The sequence below is a fragment of the Xyrauchen texanus genome, chromosome 41, assembly GCF_025860055.1.
Source record: "Xyrauchen texanus isolate HMW12.3.18 chromosome 41, RBS_HiC_50CHRs, whole genome shotgun sequence".
Classification (NCBI taxonomy): Eukaryota; Metazoa; Chordata; class Actinopteri; order Cypriniformes; family Catostomidae; genus Xyrauchen; species Xyrauchen texanus.
Genome location: NC_068316.1, coordinates 29,922,060 through 29,944,679, shown reverse-complemented (window position 1 = coordinate 29,944,679; position 22,620 = coordinate 29,922,060).

The following is a 22,620-nucleotide window of genomic DNA, read 5'->3' as shown; positions in this document are numbered from 1 at the left end:
GTTTGGGTTGATATGCTCAGCGTCACAACTGTCTGCTCAGTGTTTATTACTTATTATTGCTGCCCGCCGGGAAGATGTCTGTCTTGAGACTTGCAGTATGAGCACGCTTTACATGTACACATTCACAGGACACATATGCACATATCAAAAAATATTACTTCCCAGTAGTGTTGTAAAAATACCAAAAATTGTATTACTCGATACCAATACCAGTGAAAGGTATTGTTTTAATTTTAGTATTGGCTTGGTACCGAAGTACCGGTACTTTTGCCATCCCAACATCCCAGGCAATTCCACTTCCTGTACCCAGAGCCTGTTCTAGATCCAAAGGCAAAATGTATGTTGGGAAAATCAATGTTTGTAAATTACAAGATGTTTGCATGCATTCATGCTTGGTTGAGCTCATATTATTATATTAATACATGCATAATATATCCTATTAAAAAAGCTAAAATATTGAGCTGTGGCAGGGAAAGGCTTGCCTCATTCACATTAACTAAGAAAGCACTACCTGATTGGTTAGTGTTGGGCATGTCAACATTCCACCTGAACATCAGAGCCGGAACGTTTAACTGATGAATCAGGTAGTGCTGTCCTCATGAATATGAATGAGCCTTCCCCTCCAATCCAACATTTAGAAAATCGTGGACTAGTACAGCAAACTACCAAGTTGTAATGCAATGTGGAGGCCGAGCAATTGCCTGGTCTGCCTATAGCTAGTCCCAGTCCTGCCTGCCACTGCATCTATTTCAACACCTCATCTGAAAAACTAAATTCCCCATAAACTCAACCCCTCTTGTGGGCTGAGACACATTAATCACATTTATCAGCTCACACTGAATTATAATTTGGGATGGATGTTGAAATCTCTGGCAGGAAATAATATGAAAGACTTTTAACAAACAGATTAAAGGAGGGAAATTGTTGGAATTAATCAAACATTCGGCTCCTGCGGGTGAAGTAATTAAATAGCAGCCTATAGACTCAATGGTATAGATCCTAGCTAGATCTAGCCAAAATACACATAGCGAGCTGCAATTACAGTGAACCCCCAGGCATATCAGATTTTGCATAACCTTAACATTAAATGAAAATTAAATTTGGGATGCTAATCAGGGATCTCTATGATTACAATGGAGGTTTACTGAATCCTCTCATTATGTAATATAGAGAATATTCCACAGACAGACAGACTCTGTTCCTGTGGTTCAAATCAAAGTTGGCTATCTATGACAGCAAACACTCCATGCAATTGGTGTCATCTGTGCATCCATTCTCCAGACATTGCCCAACTATTTGTACTCCTTCCAATTGAATAAGGTAATTTCATGCTTCTTTTGGCCCAGTGCTTGTTGTATCTACACTAAGCAGTACACCAAGTCCCCAGTTGCAGGCAGAGAGGAGATTTGCCCTGCCATTGCCTGTGAAAGACAAGTACAAACTCTGTGCAAACTCATCGCCCTATTGCTACACCTCTTTGAAAGAGGAGAAGTCCAGCTCAACTTCAAGATCACAAAGGCTTGGAGATAAAGATGGCTGTGCTGCAACTGAGTGACTTTGACAAAATAATCCATATAGATCCTGATCTTACTTTGAAATACAGTAGGGTTGGGAATCCACAGGGATCTGGCAACTCATTACTATAACAATATCTGGATTGCAAATTGACAATATCACAATTTTTACATATTTAGGGCATTGCGATTTAAAATAGTTATATATAGAAATCTTTTACTCACTTGTTACTCGTTTATCTTCAATGGACTTGTGCTTTTCGCAACTTCCTGATTCATCATAGTGCCATAGAAATACAATATATAGTGCTAATCAGTGTTAGCATTAAAGTGAAGTGAGGGAATATCATACCTTTGTTGGTACCTTGAAACAGGTTATATCCTTGGCTCATTCTGAGTTTGTGTTTTGGTTGAACAGAAATCTCTAAAATCGCAGATGCCCTTTTTTCTCAGTCCCTCTATAAAAAATTGCTTGCGTGCCTCGAGAATCTGTTGCCACTGTGGATCCTGGACACTGGACTGAGGTTCTGTTTTGTGGCAAGTCTAATTAACTCTTGATCTCTGTGCCTTTCCCTTCTTTCCTTTCTGTCTGTCTGTATGTACAAATTTACAATCGTGGTGATTGGTGCATAGCGTGAACCATATTGCGTTATGCCCAATTTAACAACAAAGGCTTTTACCACAATAACCATGCCACCCTGTATTCTTACTCATTGTCCCCTCCAACTCTCCGTCAGTCCCATTGGAAGCATCTTATTTTAGCACCATCATTACAGTGAGACAGAGGACAGATGCACTGGGCTGGTCCACTTTTAGTTTTTAGCAGGAAGAGCACAATAGCTAATGGCAACTGGCAAGATCTTCCAGGAAAGTAGCCACATTGGGGAGGAACATGAGCTGGAAGGATGCAGTCACACTTAACAACATCAGGTTGCCACGTCAAAAGAATAGAGACAAAGCAGTTGAATCCATTTGGCTTCTCTGAAGCACTCTGATGTCGCTTCTCAACCTTCTTTCCCTGAAAACCAATAAAAAGCCAATAACTTCGGACTTGACAGGGACATTCTAAGCCACAGGGATTTCTGTACCATGCCCAGAGTTTTGAACAGCTTATTTTCCTTCATTTGGTCCTTTCCACAGATCTTTTGCTCCTGTCAAACATTGTGCCATTGGGACTAATGACTGCTCCCGAAGATGTGTCGTTTTTCCTGGTGGACATGTAAGCAGTGCACTCTACCGGGAACATTCTTGGCAGCTACCTCATTCCCTGTGCTCTATCAGACCATCCCAGCTCACATTCCATGATCTCATTACCTTGTGCAACTAGAATTTATTCAAAAAACACAGCACTAACCACATTAAATGAATGCCAATGGATCAAACTGTTCTCTCCACTCAGCTATGGAATCATTTCTAGCAAGCTCTCTCCATATTTACCACATCAATTTGGATGGTAGATTCCAGGAAATTGGAAATAAGTTAATAAGACATATCTTCCAGATGGTTGACGTCTAGCTTTTAGTAGCGATACAGGTTAATGTTAAAGGAATACATACATCATTAGGAGTGCATACTTAGGAGTATATATACAGAAGCACCTAAAGAAGGGCTCAGTCACAGGTTTGTTCAAATGCCAGTAGTACCCACATGTGCAGACAACATGATGTGACATTACTGAAATAAATTCAGAACTTCAAACGTCACTTTAACTATGCATTTTCCAGGAAATATACAGTTAGAAGGTTCATTTGATTTATAGATCATATTTACAGTTACGCTGAAATTGAGCCCACGGCTTAACACATTTCAGACTAATGAGCCATATCAAATTACTACCAGAAATTAAGATAAAGGGAATTCTTTGAAAGGGTACATTTGACTAAATGTTTTTTATTAAGGAGGTCATAGGACTGAAATAAATTTGGCTCTATAATGACAGTAGCTTTGCTGACATAAATCAAGGTTTAAAAATACCTGCAATATAATGTAATAATACTATCAACAAACTAGATTTTTTAATTTTCTGAAGAAAGTATGAGTAGTGCTTGCCCATGAAGAAGTCACCTCTACAATGCTACGGTGTTGTGGGTGGCTGTCCGGATGTTGCTATGTGGTTGATAAAATGTTCTGGGTTGTTTTAAGGTGTTGTTAGGGTTTTGTTAGGTGGTTGCTAAGGCTGGTCCACCCCAAAGCTCTATGATCGTGGTACTGAAATTGCATACCTCAGGGCCACTTTTAGAAATTGCTGGATGACCAGGGGCTAGTGTATAAAATGACTTGGTGAGACCTAGTGTACTTCACTTATTTGGTCACCTTATCACATCACTGTCATCAAAATGTTATTTCTGGTCAGTGTTTAAAAGACACATTCTTTTTCCAGAACAGTGTAGTCAGTGTTAAGTGTTATTTATACACAAATGCACACATTTACATTTGTGTCTGCAGTTCATCACTCCTTTGTATAACAGGGAAAATTGCGGTCTCTTTTGAAGTTAGTTATCCAAAAGTCATAATTAATTAAAACTATGAAGAAAAAAAGTTAAAAGCTTAAATGTATAGTGATCAACTATTTATTTCCATATCATATTTTATCATTAAATAATATATTACACTGATCTTGTTGATGCACAGAAACACAATGGAGATAAAGCCACAAGTCTGATAGTGTTCTGTTTTCAAATTTGAGGATGACAACGTTACAACTTGAGTTTTATTAAACATTTTTCAAGATCATGTCATGTGATTATGGCCACTCATAGCATTATCCATTAGCATTAGCTCCATAAATGCTGAATGTAAATATGACAAATTGCACATTATCTACTGCATATATCTTACTTCCAATCATAATGTCCTAGTTATAACAGCTTCTATTAGTGCTATAATGCAGATTCCATTCAAATAATGAGGCAGAAACAGAACCGCGAGCCGGGCAGCACTTTTCAATTGTAAGTGTTGTGTAAATTAAAACAGTTGGTTCATTGTGCTTTAATGGTGCTTGTTTAACAATTAAATAATTTTCACAGTTGCCGACATTCTTGGATGAAATATGTCTGAAATCTATTTATACTAACCTGCATACCTAAAGAATGTACTCTTTACCTGCAGAGAAGTGTGTCTTTCATCATATGTAAAACATACTCTGAGAGTATGTGATTTCAGATGCAGGGGTTGTCATAACTTTATTATTCTATGACAGATTAGAACAAAATATGCTTGTGGGTGTCCCTAGCTTCTTTATGAAAGGTTACAAAGACGAGACACATATAAACTCGTGGGGTGCCACATTTAGGCTGTGGGCTGGACTTTGATTATCACTGCTCTATGATATCCTAGACCATGTATATGTTTTAGGTCCTTTTTACAATGCAAGTCTATGATATTTTTCCACCTGTTTTTCTGTCCACCAGACCAAAGTCTGATTTATTCTTCTCTTCGACAATCACATGGTTTGATGTACACTTACTGAGCACTTTATTAAAAACACCTGTACACCTACTTATTAATGCGATTATCTAATCAGCCAATCATGTGGCAGCAGTGCAATGCCTAAATCATTCAGATATGGGTCAGGAGCTTCAATAATGCTCACATCAACCATCAAAATGGGGAATAAAATGTGATCTCAGTGATTTAGACCATGGCATTATTGTTGGTGCCAGACAGACCGATTTGAATATTTCTGTAACAGCAGATCTCCTGGGATTTTCACACACAACAATCTCTAGATTTTTCTCAGAATGATGCCAAAAACAAAAAAATCCAGTAGTTCTGCAGACGGAAAAGCCTTGTTAATGAGAGAGGTCAACGGAGAATAGCCAGACTGGTTTGAGCTGACAAAAAGGCTACAGTAACTCAGATGACCACTCTGTACAATTGTAGTGAGTAGAATAGCATCTCAGAATGCTCAACACGTTGAACCATGAGTTGGATGGGCTACACCAGCAGAAGACCACGTCGGATATGTTATTAGGACCATAGTGTTCCTAATAAAGATGCTCAGTGAGTATATCATTAATGTCTGTGGTACAAATGGTGTGAGTTGCATTTCAAGCTACATGCCAGTGTTTAATACTTAGGGCTAATGGTTTGTTAGAATCCTCAACCCTATGTATGACAAATAGTAGTGATGCCCTCAATAACACACCGTACCTTCATTTCAGCAAAGTAGCTCCTAGAATGAATTTTTAATTGTTGAAGCTTTTCATTCCTCAGAACCACATTTCCCACAGCTATACATTGTAAAACCTAATGGGCTGGTTACATATGTGCTTTGGGTTTCTGAGGGTAAACTGTCAATAAGCTGCAAGAGTTTACACATATTTCTCTGGCCAAAAGAACACCACTCAGCTGGTTAGGTCTGAATGCATTAAATAGAACTGGGTGTGAGAACTGAAGAAAAATACCCAGCAGTCTGCCAGCAGGCCTGAATCCACCCACTGCCAGCCTGTGGAGGTTCCTGCAGGTCTGCTTCAAGAACAGTGAATTGTGGGCCATTCAAAGAGGCTCAATGAAAGCCGAGACATTCTGAGATTACATGAGTAATGTATTTCTTGACTGGTGTTTAGTTTCACACAACACTGCTGACCAAGTGGAACTGATTCTGTTAATGTCAAGACAGAATGTCTGTGAAACCCTTTAGAATGAATGAGCTTGCATCAGAGCTCCAATCTCAGCATTCTAAGCATTTAGAGTACATTTGCTTTAAATTATAGCCTATTATTGCATTCTCTTTAAGTCGTGCAAGTCTTTGTGCAATGAGAACTCTTTTGCAGAATACTGTGTTACCATCATCTTTAATAGGACATCAATTTCTCTATTTATACTCTTTAATTAGGGTGTCCAGAGCAATCCACATGGGTTTCCCCTTACAAAATCATCAGGCATTCTCATTATCCAGTGGCGGATCTTGGCCTAGGCAATATAGGCAGTCACCTAGGGCACCAGCACACTCTGGGGCGCCCTGGTGAGCTGTGCCATGCCCCCGCAACAAAGTCTGGAAGCAACTTACTTAATTACATTATACAGTAGCATGACAGTGGTTAAACTATTTTCACAGTAGTGTAGCTTTTCCAGTAACAAGCTACTTTTTCCCAAAAGAGGTGTACCTGCACAGAACACATTGGAGTACATTGTCTTTGTCACATAGTGGGCACATAGCAGCCAAGCAAACCAAGACAGTAAATAAATGCACATACCTAAACCGTTTTCTCTCTCTTTCTAATGTAAAGCCCCAAAACATTTAACTGAATTGATGAATTAATTGCACTTGACCTTTCCACTAGAAAGGGAAGGTGAAGAGCATTATATTCTGCACAGTTTGCTATGTTTATACTGCACATTTTGGCCAAAGTTATAGGTCACCCAGGTATTGAATGCTTATTCAGAATATGCATTGAACACCTGGATCTTCTACTGCTGTACTTTGGCCAAAATGTGCAGTTGAGAACAAAGGACACTGTGGAATACTATTTGCTTGACCTTCCTTTTCCTGTGTGATGAATAAACATTAGCAACTCTGTTTGACTCACTATAAGATCTGACAGACTGTGTCACCCTATATTACCCAGAGTCTAACACCAAACCTAAATTGAGTGTTATGCAATTATGCCATGTTTTAGGAGGTTAAGAGTGTGTTGTTACTCTTTGTGATTATACACATGCACACATTCCATTTCCTTATCCATACTCTGCCCCCTTGAGGAGAAATGACAGAATATAGGATCAGAGATAGAACTGTGTATTCATCAAAAACCATCTACATAAACAAGTTAATAAATAAACAGCCCAGTCATCCTTACTCCACTCATATATATTATGTCAGTGTTTAAAATCTCCACTAGAGAACAGTATGGACAGTGAGAAATCATCTATCTTTGTGATGATATAAAAAATACATTTTAACTATAGCTCAAAAATTTTAAACACTGGCTGGAGATTTTTATTTTTGATATTCCAATATTAGCTATTGCATAGAGAACAAAGCGAAAAAGAGGAATTTACTTTAGACAAAAAGAAATCCATAAAAGGTTAGAATTATACATTCAAAATGTTCAGTAAGGATTTACTAAAGATAAACCCAAAGGGGGAAAAATGAACCAATTTACACCACAAGGAGGAAGCAAAGAGCTTTAAATGAAAACGTAGAAAATGTGCTCGTCCATGTGCTGTCCTTAAATGTTATAAGTGGTACCTGTTAAGAAAAGCATCACTATAACTGTTAAAGATTTGAACAAACCAGTGACTCTAAGTACTGTATTACCTTTTGGTGTGTATCTCATTCTGGACCGCTGGTGTTATGGACAGGAATGATCCCAGCAAATCGTGAGGCTTGTTATGGAGATGTGTGCTATTACTTTTCTAAACAGTCAGATTTAAGCTAAAGATTTTTGCCTGGTGGACTACAAAATTAGTGGAACAAATCCCATAGACTTACAATGAAGGACGGACCTGAACCATATCTGGAGACAAGAAAATCATAGACACTTGAGGTGTGCTCTTTTGACCTGGGCCAGAAAGCAACACAAAATGGCCCTAGGAAACACAAAGAGCACCTTAGCAACCACAATACATTAAAACCACTCTGAACACAGCAATGCCCTGGCAACCAGCGGCATGTTTCTTCAAACCATGTAACAATCTCAAATGCTTCAGTTTTTAAAATTTCTTCAGTTAATTTAAGCAAAATTCGTATTCTTTAGGCTGCTCCAGCTCTTTTATCAGCCTGAAAGATGGAGATATTTGGCACAAGAACATACACTCCAAAGAAAAATTGTTTTGCTCTTAGTTGAACTTATTTACTTAAAATGAGGTAATGTAACACAATTCTTAATTTTTTACTTAATTTTATTGTGTGCAATCAATTTCAGTTGTAAAATGGAAGTTCACTTAATCCTTTATCCAAGTGTTTTTAACTGCCCCATCCTTCAAAAACAGTTCCTCTGCAAAGCTTGAATCATTTGATAACTGTTCACAAGCAATCCACGCCTATAGCGGAAGAACATGCACTCCATGCTGATATACGCTGAAGACACATTCACATTCAGTTTCCAGTATCATCCTGCACTGAAGTGCACATCCAGCTCATGTTTTCATACACCAACAATTAAAAATAGCACAGATGGGCAAAATAATGTGTCCATCATAGGCGGAAATCGCGGGGGGGTCAGGACCCCCCCATCTGAGGGTTGTCCCCCCTTAAATATCATTAAAATATGTGTATTGTAAATAATATAATTATATATTCTAAAATAATTGTTTAAGAAATAAAATAATACAAATGCAAACAGGGCAACAACAAAAAAACCCTTGGTGTCCCCTTCAAAAATTGCTCTTGAGAATTGTTATGTTTATTGTCCCCCCCAACATTTTGATGAAATTTTCGCACCTGGTGTCCATGATGCATTTGTGCTCAAAACAACAAGAGGCAGCATCTGAATGACAGAGAATGGGTTCTTTTCAGAGTTGTAACTTAACATCGTGTCTTTTAAAAGCAGCCCGAGATATGTATCAAGCTGTCAAATAAGTCTGTCTGTGCATGTTTAAATACAAAAATAATTTTAAATAGTTAAGGATGAGTCCGCTTTTGTGTTCAGAAATAGTTAGGACACAGTAGGCCTTGTTTGTCCTTCTCTCTCAGTTTACGAACTGAAGTACCAGTGGGCGGGGCCAAGGGTGTGTTGATGTAAAAGAAGGTGCTGTTGTTTTTGAGCTGTAGAGGTGGTCATGAATAAATGTACCCCCAGTAACGTAGGGTAGTCACGGAAGTAGGAAGTTTCCATAAATTATTTTATTGCACTGGGGATTAAGTTTGAATTTTCAGTACGTTTTTTTTTTAATAGTAGAATGACCTCTTATATATCAAAATATCAAGGAAAATTTGATTCCTCATGACATGACCCATTTTATATCTGCTTTTATTGGAGAATTTGCACTGGTGGTTTTGTGTTTGTTGTCCTTTTGGGTTTTGAGTCATGTGAGTGCATCTATTTCCTATGTTCTCATTGATTGTTGAGTGTCACTGTCATTGTGGTTTGTGTGTTGGATGTTAAGGACCCCTCATGCCTGACTGGAAAGCATGAAATAAAACTCATTAACAAGATGTCATCCTCAATTTCTACAGAGACTATAATGGAAACGGAAGTGGTATAAATTAAGTTGCCTCAATATAATTAAAATGACGTATTTGACAAATCTAGATGTGAAAAAATAAATGTAAGTTTGTACAACAAGACTTTACATTTAAATAAATTGATGTTTAAGTGTGAGCTCATTTTAAACATCACTCTACAGAATTTACTGTACATGTTGTGTTGTAGTACAGCTCTAAAAATGTACCTGTAGTGTGATTTAATACTTTACTATACGAGAAGGAATGAGACAAACATGCTTGCCAGCAAGCAACAGAACTACTGTCACGACTCAGTGTGTGATCTCTGATGTTTGAATATTCCTTCAAGCTCATTAAAATGATCCACCAATCTGCACATAGATTTGTAAATGTTCACTTACCAACTGATGTGTAAAATGAGGAAAACATTGCAGAAACGATTCTGTAACACTACATTGTTTCTTTTGTTAAAGTTTTATAAAGGTTTTTTTTAATGACTAATAAGTCATTTACAAATTCATTATAAATCATTGATATACGTTTAAACATGCATACAAATGTGACTCATACAATACCTGCCAAAGAATGAGACATTATATCTCACACGTTATAAATATGTATAAACACATTCAACATTAGTAACCTGTGAAAATGTATCTTAATTTAACATGTGTAATGACACATATGAAGCATTTATAAAGGAGTTACCAACATCAGAGTTCAGTATGGTTTAATGGTCATCAGGCGATATTATATGATACATTTTGTGAACGCGCATGGAGACCTGAAAAAGTGTTTAGGTAACTAGGACTAAGTAAGTTGAGAGTAGCACCATTCTTTTGACATCAATGTGACAAGTGGACTGTAGCAAAATTACATAATCACTCCTTTTAATCTCACTGCGATAGTCAAATTTTTTTTCATTGTGACATAAATCATGAATTAGGCAATTTTAAGTTTTTTGATTGATTAAGTATAAATAAGTAAGCATTAAGCATTTATAACATGCAAGTTAAAATGCTCACTATTTTTCTCAGAATGGTGCCAAAAACCAAAAACATCCAGTGAGCGGCAGTTCTGCTGACGGTAATGTCTTGTTGATGACAGAGGTCAACAGAGAATAGCCAGACTGGTTTGAGCTGACAGAAAGTCTATGGTAACTCAGATAACCCCTCTGTACAATTACAGAGAGTAGAATATCATCTCCGAATGCACTACACATCATACCTTGAGATGGATGGGCTACACCAGCAGATGACCACGTTGGGCACTTTATTAGGACCATAGTGTTCCTAAGAAAGTGCTCAGTGAGTGTATCATTAATGTATGTGGTACAAATTGGATGAAAGTTAAAACTTTTATGCATGTTGATATAACTACATATACATTATTCATAATGAACTCATTACTTATGAGTCATTCCCTTTAAATACCCTTAACAAAGGGAATGTAAAGTGTTCCCAAAGATTCCTTGTCAATTTGAAATAAAAGAATGTAAATCAAACATATCGTCGTCAGGTCACGAAGATCAATGATGGAATATTTGTCTAATTGAGGTGTATGTATTCTTGTGTGTAATAATCTGGCTTTGTTTTTGACCAGGGACACAAGATTGATGACTGTGGATGACTTGTGCCACAGGGCCTGTCCTGGTCTAATGGAAAGTGAAGGATTTTTTCAAGGATGACTCTACAGAGGCGCAATGTCCAGGGCCAGAGGAATCCGGCCACGCAGTCGATATTGTGAATGAAGATCAGGAAATCATCGGACAACTCGATAATCTCTCCACATTACAGCCCAGAGAGACAGCATACAGATCCACATAGATGCACACCAGCCCAAATGCCCCTGCTCTCACTTTTCGTGTCAGATAAATGTGACAGCTCAGGGCTTATGCCATAATAACCTCTCTAGGGACAATCCCTGAAACCTGTGTCACTTTCCAAAGCCACAAAACTGTCTTTAAAGGAGGTGATTATTATATGAAAAGTACTAGTAAATTAATAATTAAGGCACAAAGCTACTTGATGTTGTGCGCAATGCACTACGCAAAGCTTATACATCAGCAAGAGGCGTAATGCTTTTTTAAATATAGTATAATATAAGACACTCTTGTTCAATTACAAATGTCCTATATTTAATCACAAGAAACACTTATTTTCCTAAGTAATATAGTTTATTTGCCTTACTGTAGGTGGGCAGCTGACATGAAAAATATTAGCATTTGGCTAATTATTTTATAATTATTATGCATGCAGGGTTTATGACCTTATATTAATTGAGAAACATCATGTAATATTTGAACTTTTGAGAATTAATTTGTCACAACGCAGTACAATTTAAAATGAACAAATGAAGGCAAAAAGTGATTTAAAATGGCAAAAACTTTAAAGAAACTAAAATATATAAGCCTTGTACATTCATATCAATTTTAACCTAAAATCTTGATATCCAAGGACATTTTATGCTACAGTGTATTTTTTTACAATGGCTCTGAACATCAGTTCTCATAATCAGAACTATCAATTTTATGATACATTTTTACCCTTCTCTTTTTAATATGTGCATTGAACTGCTCTGAAGTGTTTTAAGTGTGCTATATAATGATTTGGAATGGCTTAAGTCTTACAATCATTGATCCAGAAATTGTTATAATAGATGTTCTCAATTTATATCTCAGTCTAAAATGAGTTGATATTATAGGATGAGACGGGTCACTTGTATACACTGAATATGGTGGCTGTAGGAATGGAAGTCCCGCCTTACACTTAAAAGAGCCAATCACCTATTTGATATAGACATTGCCTGTCTGTTCACTCATGTGCATCTATTTTATGTGACTTAATCTAAAGAACAGAATGTATGATGTATGTATGTTTAGTTGAATGACTGGAAAAAGCTACCTGGAGTTGTTATGAACATGGCTGCTGAGTGACCTGACTTGACTTAAAGGGACTTTGCTAGAGATCCTTGTTTTGCATCACAACATTAACAACCAAAGTTAAACTGAAAATGTTGTTGGAGAAGCAACAAACTAGTGAAATTTATAATCTTAGGAACTTCAAAATTCTGAGTCAATGACTGATCTAGTGTTCAAATTTAGCGACCCTTCTAGAAAAGATCATTGTTGATATTAGCCAGCGGACACAGTATCTCACATACAGTGGCAAATAACCTGAAATCATGTCTTAAAATCTGGTTTGATCTTCATTTAAATGAACAATCACAATATTTTTTAACTAATAGAAAAAAACGATTGTATTGTTCTTACAAATATTGATTACATCATTCTAACATTCACAATTTAAGTTGGAAAAATTATGTGTACCCTAGGCTAATGACATCAACAAAAGCTATTTAGTGGCAGGAGTTAGCGAAATTACGGTCACACCGCAGAATGCTCAATGAGGTAAAAAAGGACCCTAGAGTGACAGCTAAAGACTGGAAGGAATCATTGGATCTGGTGAACATCTCAGTTCACGAGTTAACTATATGGAAAACATTAAACAGGCATTGCGTCACACCACAAAGGAAGCCGCTGCTTTCCAACAAAAATAGTTTGCCAAAGATCACATTGACACTCCACAATGTTTCTGGGAAATTGCATTGTGGACTGATGAAACAAAGGTTGAATTGTTTGGGAAGAACACACAGTACATACAAAAAGGGCATCATGATTTGGTGCTGCTTTGGGGCCTGGACCGCTTGCCATCATAAAGGGAAAAATTAATTTCCAAGTTTATCAAGATATCCTACAGGATAATAGGGTAGCTGTGCACCAGCTGAAGCTCAGTAGAAGTTGGGTGATGCAGCAAGACAATGACCCTAAACATCAAAGTATATCCACTACTGAACCTTTTGGATTGTCCCAGTCAGAGCCCAGACCTTAACCCAATAGAGATGCTGTGGAGTGACCTCAAGAGAGCTGTTCACACCAGACATCCTAAGAAAATGGCTGAACTGAAGCTGAAGCCTAAATTCTTTCTGAACGTTGTGCAGGTCTAATCCACAGCTACCGGAAATGCTTGGTTGAGGTTATTGCTGCCAAAGGAGGACTGACCAGTGATTAATTCTAAGGTTTCACTGCACTGTGAATGTTTAGTGGGATGTTTTCAACAGAGACATGACACATTATAATTGTTAGCTAATTCCAAATGGTTCATGTACTTTTTCTTGCCACTGTAGCACAATAATAGACCAGCAAAACACAACAACAACAAAACACTAATTTATTTAAAAAGTTGCTGCAGTCTCTGTAGTGATAAATCTGTATAAACTTTCACAAATAGAATACAAAATATATACAAAGTTGATATACTAATATCTCTCAAAGATCAAAGATCTACTAACTTTGCAAGCTTCAGAAAATTGAAAACTTCTTACCTTTAAAATACGATATTGTTTGATGATGGACGGGAAAACCTACGCACCTGACTTCCGGTCAATTATTCTGATCAGAGTTTGCCATTTTGAAAAGTGCTTTCCCATTTTGTGAGCAATATGCATTAGACAGTCTGTTGGTGTGCTAAATAAGGTTGAGAATAGTGGATGCAAAACTGGAACACCCTTAATAAGATTAATAGAAAGTATGCATCATTAGTAAGAATAACCTTGTGAACCACTTTAAGAGGAACCTACAAAAGACAGAATTCAAAAATACGAGTGGGGAAGAATGAGGTACTGTAGTGTGTGAGAGAATGAGTACATGAAATACTGACATCCCTCTTCTCTGGCCTTCCTTCTCATAAATGCTGTTGATAGCCAGCGACACAGAAGCAATTAATCTCCTAGAGACATAAAACAAAAAGAAAAACAAAAAAACACAAAAGCTATCAAGATGACGAGACGAGGCAGTTCAATTTACCAGATTTTCATTGCCATCAAGTACACAAATAGCAGTGATAAACCTGTTCAGGCTGAACAGTAACAGATTGCATTGTGGGATTTTGTTGATATGTCAGTAATTGAGATTTTCAATTTAGCAAGATGAGCTGTAACACACATCTGTTTGTTATCAGAAAGAAGATAACTAGTACCCAGAGACAAAATACTGTAGTTTCAATGGAATCAGACAGACAGACAGACAGATAGATGGATATATGTGATGACTAGATAATGAGTTTTTATAAAGGAATACTCATTTGATGTTGTTAATGGTGTACATATTGCAGTGCAGATGGCTATGAAAATGGATTATTTTTAGCCGTGTCTGTTTAGGCAAACATGACATCACAATATTTCATACTGAGGTTTTTCTCCACACTATTTATACTGCAGACATGAATGACACCTCAAATTGTGTGGCTTTTTAAGAGGAAGTCTTCTATTACTTATATAAGCTGATTTGTTTTTTCCCGGTAGACAGATGAACAGCTTAAAACTCTCATAGACTATGGCCTTGTAAACGGCACGCACCATTTACATGTTCTACAGAAAACATAAAAATCTAGTTAAACGTGAAATGATGCAGGGCTGTTGTGCTGGTAAAGGGAATTATTGCATGTTAGATGGAGGACAGAGGAATGGGTTTTGGTCTTGACTCTGCATGAGGAACAGCATGTGAACACGTGGTTTATCTGATGTTTATCTGTCTGTCTGTATTACTCGAACACATGTACAGCAGAAAAGTTCACACTCACATGCATCTTGCTGGAGTCGCAGTTGGTGTGGTGATGGGGGACAGACAGCAATTAAAAGAGTGTTAATTCAAGATGGTGGGAAAGACAAGAATAATTATGTGTTTGTCCTTTGATATGGTATTCTCCTTCTGCAAGCTTTCTATCATACACAGTGGGGACCAAAAGTCTGAAACTTCATTTCAATTAAAATACATTTAGTTTTCAAAGAGGTCATGTCATGAGGAGGTAAGAGGTCATTGTACTATAGAAACATTCTGTAAGTTACAGAACTCAAAACTTTCTCTCCAGTCTGAAAACAGTCTGTGAACAAATGATTCGTTTTGAAATTAACTGAATTATTTTTCTTGAGGTTCACTTATTATTTTAGTACAGGATTTTTCGATTTCAAAAAGGATGCAAAATAGAAGCATTTTTACTAGTAGTCTCTTTTTGTGGAAACTTCTAGACCCCACAGTAGGTAATCTGTGAATAAATCATGTGTCTTTGCTCGAAGAAAGTAATTTTTCCATGAGTAATGGAATACATGTAATGGGATTACATATTTAAAATACAAAATGTTAATAACTATATTCCACTATAGTTACAACTGAAATTGTTGGTAATCAAAATACAATTACATTCAATAAGTATTTTGATTACTGAAGAGATTACTTTGCATTTTATTAGTATTTGTTTCATGTAGTATTTCATTTATTTAGTTGGAAAACATTTATCCATATAAATAATGCCATCAGAAGAGGCTGTGGCTGTGTACACTGTTAGGGATTGAAGCACGTTTGGAGCAGCAATAATAATGAACCTTGTGTAAATTGTCATGTGAACATTTAGCTTTATGCTAAGCTAAAGTGCTATTTCTAGTCTTTTTACACGCACCTGTTACAAGGCACGATTAACATATTTTCTATCAATAAACTCCATGTTCAATCATATTTTTTTCTCTCTAGTTAGACATTTGATATTAGGGCAATGGTATACTACAAAAATCTTAATTCTTGATGAGATTTTTTGTATTTTTTCATGTAAAAAAATATCTGAGAGTCCTTAAAGCAAGATGAATTAGATTTATCTTCTTACATATCTAACATTTCATAAAAAATTTTTTTTTTATGTGTCACTGTACTGGCACATATTTGTTTTACTTGTTATTACTTTACTTATTTATAGTCAAAACAAGTAAAAAAAAAACCTGCCAGTGCTAAAGTAGTAATCCTAAGTATTTAGATTACATTACTGACTTTATGTAATCTAACGGAATGCATTAAAAATGATATTTATTCAGATTACATTTTTTCTGTAATCTGTGGTGGAATACATTTTAAAAGTAACCCTCCCAATCCTCCACATGTATTAATAACTAACCCAAATGTATGACAATTTGTTAGAGATCTTTTTTATTTATCATCGGCAGAGAACTATATTATTTATCACCTCTTCTTTTTTTCTCCCCAACTTGGAATGCCCAATTCCCAATGTGCTCTAAGTCCTTGTGGTGGTGTAGTGACTTGTATCAATTCGGGTGGTGGATGATGAATCTCCATGTCTCCATGTCTGAGACCGTCAACCCGAACATCTTATCACGTGGCTTGTTGAGCACGTTACCATGGAGACATAGCACGTGTGGAGGCTTCACGCTATTCTTCGCGGCATCCACGCACAACTCAACACACACCCCACCGAGAGTGAACCACATTATAGTGACCACAAGGAGGTTACCCCATGTGACTTTCATGTTAGTCCAAACCCGTATGACTTTTTTTTTCCCGTGAAACACAAAGGGAGTCCATATGTCTTGTTTTCTATTTACAAATCCAGAAATCATTTAATAACTTAATGATATGAACAGATAGAATTAAACTGTTATTTACTGAAAATCTTACCCTACACAGTAGCTCTCAAATCTCATTCATGTTTCCGCATATTCAAACTTGGTACGTTGTTGTTGGCAGTGACATGCAAGAACCAATGGCGTTCAACGTCAGTGTTTTTGGACCTGCTGTCATAACAGCCTTATTACCATTCTTCAAGATATCTCATTTTCTGTTTACGAAAGAAAATCAAATCAACATGAATTTTTTCATTATCGATTTATCTATACCTTCAAAATGTATCTCTAATATTTTTAGTGAGGGTCTATTTTACAGATAACTACATATTTTCTATATTTCAATTCACCACAAACAGAATTTAATAGTGTTTGTTTCCTGAAAACCCCATTCTTCAGATTGTTTTATATAGCAAAGGAGACACACTGCAGCACTGAGATGAAATTATTCACCTGATATTTATTTCTGCAGTCTTTGTTGTATTTGTAGAGCCTTGTGTATTTCACCTTCTCTCAGTTCTTTTCATAACACCTACAGTTCTGGCAGATCTCGGTGAAGATTTCCAATAAGCCCCAAATCCTCTTGTCTCTCTCTACGAGTGGAGACGACACATGGGAGAGATGGGAGAAAATGCATGCCAAATCATAAATCATTATTTTTGGCCTTCAGAAGTGCAAAAACTAAGGGCAGCAGGTTAGCTGGCGAAAAGTAGAATGAATTTTACTGCCATAATGTATGTGTAGGTGTGAAACCCTTAAAAAGAGGGAAATATAGAGAAATACTTGTTCAATCTGTAGTGATATACATGCATACGCCACATAAATAAAAGATTTACAATTGCCTTTTCTTTTATATACCACTTTGTGAACGGTAAATCAAGTTCAACTCAAAGTTAACATGCGCCGGATGATAAGCAGCTGTAGTTCAGACTTTGACCTTGCATTCTTACAGAGCATTTCATGTGGATGTTCAACATAAAGCTGTCAAACAGACCTTGCAATCTCATCTCGTGTTGGGGGAATACATTTGTTTGTGGTCATTATATAATATTTATCATTTGAATATTTGATATTTTACTCAAAATATTTGCATGACCCTTTGACATCTGTAGTGAATACCTGGAGCATATGGAGCCATAGAAGTAGCATGTTTCCCCGAGATGGAAGCAAATCGCAGAGGTCACAAAGTTGTTTTCCAGCCCTGAGTCCCTTGAAAACAGTCTGTATTTTTGACAGATGGGTCCACAGCCATCCGTGCATTTCATTTTAAACCTTACTTTTGCTTATGAGGGCAAGTTTAATTAATGTCCCAGGGACTTTCAGCTTTTGTGTTGGTTTATTCAGATGTTTTTGTTTTAGAAAATAACTTGACATAACAACAGTTGTTAAAACGTTAAACTCAACATGCATTCTAAGAGTTACAGGAGAACTATATGATAACCAAAATAATACTCTTGAAAAAATAGATAAATCTATATATATATATTTGCTCACTGGATGCTTTTTGTTTTTGGCACCATTCTGAGTAAATTCTAGAGACTTTTGTGTGTGAAAATCCCAAGAGATCAGCAGTTACAGAAATACTTTTCAGAGCACCAGCTTTATTGTGAGAGTTCACACAGACAGCCCCCTGTAACAAACACAAAACCTTCTTCACTCAGCTGGTTTTCCTGACCGTTAACTCCATGTGCCTCCTTTTGTATCAACAGTCATCAGATTGGTTAGATTAGATTCAACTTTATTGTCATTGAACAAAGTAACAGGTACTTGGACAACAAAATGTAATTCATCTTCTGTAAATTATTTACAAAAAATGGTTCTTGAAAGGCTCTTTTTTGTGTGCCAAACTGAGTATGAGGGTATTGAGACAGCTTTAACTGTTTAGGACCAGTGTCCTTATCCCCTAAGTCTGAACAGCTCTCTTCTGTCTCTGCTGCTTTGGCTTGGTGGTCTCTATGTTGCACTCCCTCTGTCTCTTCATTTCTTTCACTAGTCAATTCCCTCTCATCCCTTATGGACTCTCCCTGTTGTTTTCCTCCTCCTTTATTATGAAAAAATGTGGTGTAAAATAATGTTACAAAAAGTAAATGTAATATAGGCTACTTAATGCCAATAAGTTAGTATAGGAGTATGAGTAGTTACTGTTTTGCTTGCCACTATTCACTATATGTCAATTTATTGTTGTTGTTTCCTCACCTGGTTCTTCCTGCATGCTCTCCCTTTCCCTTTCTCCTTCTCCATCTCCCTCTCTTTCCCTTGGCACTGACAATCATACACAAATATATTGTAGGCAGGAGATTTGAGGTCAGTTTGTCATGTCACAAAAATGTTATGGAGACCATCTACAGATTCTAAGGATATGATCAAAAGGCACACAGAGGCGTGTCATTTTAAATGTCTTTATTTTTATTATTGGGCTTAGAAACTTTTTTAAATCACAAATTCCTTTCACAAGAGAAGCTGTATTCTCCATTGTAGGGGGATTGCCTAGATAAGTAATTTGATACAACAACACATAGCTGGTTTGCATTATCTGTTACTTTAGCTTAACACTTTTCAGAAGAACAAAAAAAACTAAAAACAAGACAGAGGTCATTATGGACTGTCCCTAGTCTCTCACCTGAATCTGTCTTTTTTCTTTTAAAGAACTGTCGTATGTCCATTGCTCACTGGCAGGCCACACACACACACGCACAGAGAGAGAGAGAGAGAGAGAGAGAGAGAGAGAGAGAGAGAGAGAGAGAGAGAGAGAGAGTAATGCTAGGAGTTCAGGAGTTAATCCTGGTTCAGGTTAAATCCTCTGTATGTGAGGAATGAATAAATACCACAAAAGAAAAACATTAAACTTTCTTTTATTGTCTAGTTTGATAGTCAGCCACAACTGAAAAATAACAGATATAAATCTAGGAATGAACAACAATTCATTTAAAAAGCCACAGTGAGTGTTTTCACACATACTGGTGTATACAGTGATATGTTTGTTTTACTCTGGTCCAAACGTCAGGGCTTCATTTTTCCATGACGATTGACCAGAAAAGACGGACGTGATGTCATGTTTACATGACTCCCGATTGATAAAATTAGTATCAAATTAACGATAAACTTTACCAACAGAGACACACGTACGCACTACACAGGTATGCAGTTTATTTGTCGCGCTGCTGTTTTTGTTTCATGCTCTAGCAGTTAATAAACAGAACTACATGCGTCTTGCGGAAGAACATTGTAACCGGCGCTACTTCTCTCCGTTTATGACTATGGACGAGTCAACCAGGTCCTGTGCTACTCCAAAGCGGCGGCGACCCGCTGGACTAAAATAGTGCGAAAATAAACACTTATTATAGGTGTACCATGGTGATTCAGGATACTGACTCCAGTACTCACCGATATGGTTTCGGAATCGGAACAACTCTAGGTAAAAGGAAAGAAGTGTGAGACACAGCTTTGGAGCAACTTAGTTGATTCACAACACTACATAACGGGTTCTCACTCTGCGTGTGTTTTGCGCTGGATGACGGTTGTGCTGAGCGGTGCAGGTACAGAGGAGAAGTAGAAGAAGAGAAGAGGATGACACCATTTGCTAAGCGGGGGTGTTTTCATTTTCATCCTTAACACATACATTTTAAACCACAAACTACGGAGTATGTTTTGGACATTATTTAACCTTGTCAAAGACGAACAAAAATTTTAGAATAACAACATTTCTTACTCCTTACTTAGCAAAGGCTAGACTCGCCTTTGCTAAGTTTATTATCAAAGTATTTATATTTCTTTATCATACAAGCTCTATATTCATTCAAATGAATACTATCCTGTCATCATGTTGATTTTTGCAACATTGGTGAATTATCATATCAATTATCATTATCATTTATCTTGCATCGATTATTCTTAATAAGCCGACAATGCGTGTGGTCATGTAAACGCAATACACTGCATTCCTTTGTCGGCGTAAAGGCCAGAAACGGCTTATGAATAACCCAGTCGACACAGTTAGATTTTTGCCCATTATAGCAATTTCACGTACTATGTAAACACCTTAACCGTTGTTCTTACCAGCTAATCCAATGTGCATTGAGCCATGTTTCTTCACTGTTTACAAAAGTAGAGAATTACGCGATTATTTCAAATGTAAACGTGGATTTTTTGCCTTGTCAGATTTTTAAAACAAGCTGATTTTAGAGAGTAATCGGCATATTGGTGTGCATGTAAATGGGCTCATTATCAATTTTGTATGTACACACATACTTTACAGTATTATACAAGCTATTTCTTAAGGGGATGTTGTTGTTTAAACTCTATGGACCTGGGTTCAAAGGTGGGCGCTATATTGCAAAAAGATTTGCACTTAAAATGTTAAAGTCTCCTTATAAGTCAGGTATATGAGGTATCATTTGAAAGCTGAGAATCTTAACTTTTTTCTGCATTTATGTTACTAAAAATAACAAAATAATGCCTCAAAACATTCACATTGAAAATTAGCACCCTCTAGAGGTAATGGGTCCTTCACATAGCACCTAAGTGGACAAGTCATAAATTAAATGAAAGCTCTCATTCTCAGGATGCTCAAGCACTGAAAGTGCAAAGGCCATATTGTTCTTCTAAGGATTATTAGGGCACAAGCACTGAAAGTCCAAATGCATGTGTCCATCATGCATTGTTTTCTGAAAGGTACCGGGTGGAAATGGACCCATGGTGCTTGGGCCCATCATTGCTGCTTGCAGCTACACTTATTATTAGCAGGAAGTGTGGCTCTTACAACAGGCTTAAAAATAGTCATCTTATATTTACCTGAACTGCTTCAAAATTGTTTAGAATAATGTCAGTACACCGCTGATGTAAAATTGTGAAGGGATTATTGATATCTTAAATTGTGTTACCATGGCAATGCATTAAATGTTATTATTCTTTTCATTGTACATCCATGTGCCCACAGGAAGTTGGCGATTTTGGATTTTTTTGTAAATTGCAGACTATGCAGAAAAAATCCAGCTTTTAGCATCCTGCTGGGTTTTTTCGGCATAGTCATTTTTGGGCATACAAATAAGTGTAAGACATCATTAGAAACTATAAAGGGTCTACCTTTATTTGTGTACACTAACAATAACAACAAAACCTTGTGCTTTTGTAAAATAAAGAAAATATATAGGGAGCGCTTTCAGCCGTCTCTGTCTTCACGAGCATATTTCTGAAACACGTCACAAAAATGAACTCAGCGAATACACAAACATGAAACATATGTCTAAAGAAAGTTTAAAATGTCTACTTTTAAATAAAACAATTCAAATTTAAAACAAATATTCTCCTGCAATGTAATCTGTATGAAACAAAGCAATGTATAGTTTCTCCTGGCTCAGCTTTTGTAACATTATACACTACCGTTCCAAAGTTTGGGGTCAGTACTTTTTTTTTTTTTTTTTAAAGTGTGCCTCACACATCAAAGTTGTTAACCATGTCTTAGCAGAAGTTAAGACATGGTGTCTTACTTTTTTACTCGACCAAATGCATGTGTCCATCATGCATTGTTTTCCGATA